The following is a 1,978-nucleotide window of genomic DNA, read 5'->3' on the forward strand; positions in this document are numbered from 1 at the left end:
CTGTTGATCTTGTGGTTTTCAGTCCAGTGCTTACACCTCACAGAACCACCATGCTCTTCAAAATAACTATTCTGTTTTAAAACATTTCTATTTAGAATTGTTTTCTCTTTGATGAAAAATTCCTTCAACTGACTTACAGTTTCTTACAGAAAATAGAAAAGCAATAAAAGAACCAATTATGTTAAAAATTTCCATTAAAAATTGTCCTAGACAAGAAATCAAAGACTTACTGCATTGGAGAAATCTGCTGAAAAAGTCTCTTTAAAGTGTTCAAGAACAAAGATGGCACTTTGAAGACTAACATTAGCCTGACCCAAGACACCGTATTTTCAATGGTCTCTTATGCATGTGAAAGTTGGGCTATGATTAAAGAAGACAGAGAAAGAATTGATGCATTTGAATTATGGCATTGGAGGAGAATATTAAAAGTACCATGCGCTGCCAAAAGAACTAACAAATCTGTGTTGGATAAAGTATAACCAGAATGCTCCTTGAAAGTCAATATGGCGAGACTTCTTCTCTCATAATTTGGACATGTTAGGAGGGGTGACCAACCCCAGGAGAAGGACATCATGCTTAACAAAGTAGAGGGTCATCCAAAAAAGGGGAAGACTCCCAATGAAATGGATAGATCCAATGACAGGGACAATGGGTAACAACCATGGTTAAAATGACACAGAACCAGCCAGTGCTTCCTACTGCTGTTTACAGGGTCGCTGTGCATCAGAAATGACTCTATAACACCTAAGAACAACAAAAAGTTTCTTAGAGCATCTTCAATATGATATGACAAAGTTCTACATTACAGATAAGAACATAAATCATAAGTGGCACTTTGGGAAACTGGACTGAAATAGTGGAATAAATTACTTTAATTTTTTTGTTTTGTTTTGCAGGATCATATTTTAAGACTAGAGTATATGTGCTCTCCTGAAGGCAAAATGCTCACTCATTCCCTTTAGGAATGAGAGACTTACTGCATTCTCAAATCAAAGCTGTATGGGAGAACCTAACTAAAGTCAAGGGTAAGGCTTGAAGGAAGGTAGGTCACACTGAGTGAAAGCTGATGTGTTTCTCTTGTATAGGATGATAGTAAGGATCCCTTTAAACATTACATGTTGTTAATTTTATCATTTGTCTATTCTCTAGACCATCTTTTTAAAGCAAAATTTCCAGATTCATTTTCAAACATTATTAAGCACCTGATATATGTCAAACTCTGCAATGGACAACACAAAAATTAATGACAATTTCACCTTTACGGAGCTCACAGTATAGAGGGGTATGTGGTTAATAACAGTTACTGTTGCTTCTAGCTTCTGTGGAACTGCAGTTGTTTAGTTTTAGACCTGCATTCCTGAATAAAGAGCTAAAAATAAAAATACCTGGTCTAGAAACTAACACTCTAATAAAGAAGAAGAATTCTTCTAATCAGACTAAAAATATTTCCTTATTAACTTTTATATTTTAATAAAGTGATCTTGGGACTCTCTTTAAATTCCTTTGGCTAAAATAGTTTTCAAAGAGAGAAATTTTTTTTTTTACAAGTTCTCCTGTTCTCTGAGTGAGAGGCAGATACTGCAATAGGCAAATCTTGCTCTCACCTGCGCTCATTTTCATTTGACATGCTGCAATTTTTAGATCTTTTTATTTCCTTAAGAAATTTGCATTTGCCAGAAAGAAAACCATGCAAATGTCTGCAAATCTCTAGTCCTGACTTCCTGACATTAGATACATCTTCAGAAAGCTTCCTAGATTACAAAGGCATGAAGAATAATACAATTTAGTTTTACTTTCTTTGTGTTGAGCAGCAAGTGTTTCTATTAGCATGCATCTATTAATTCTTCTATTCTTAACATTTATATATTGGGCTTTGATCTGAAGATCTAACCTTTTTGGTGGATTATTAAATGCTAATTATATTTTTTAATTGATATGAATCTAATATGGCTATTTGAAAAACAAGGTTAAAAAAAAA

General features: G+C 34.0%; 1 protein-coding gene and 1 pseudogene across 1 annotated transcript in view; one reads left to right on the plus strand and one right to left on the minus strand.

Moving 5' to 3' along the window:
* The window catches only part of LOC102841616, a 20,337-nt pseudogene extending 19,375 nt beyond the window's left edge, over positions 1–962 (plus strand).
* The window catches only part of MCTP1 (multiple C2 domains, transmembrane 1), a 956,699-nt gene that overhangs the window by 671,192 nt on the left and 283,529 nt on the right, over positions 1–1,978 (minus strand). The gene's annotated exons all lie outside the window — the stretch shown is intronic.

The sequence above is a fragment of the Chrysochloris asiatica genome, unplaced genomic scaffold, assembly GCF_000296735.1.
Source record: "Chrysochloris asiatica unplaced genomic scaffold, ChrAsi1.0 scaffold00111, whole genome shotgun sequence".
Classification (NCBI taxonomy): Eukaryota; Metazoa; Chordata; class Mammalia; order Afrosoricida; family Chrysochloridae; genus Chrysochloris; species Chrysochloris asiatica.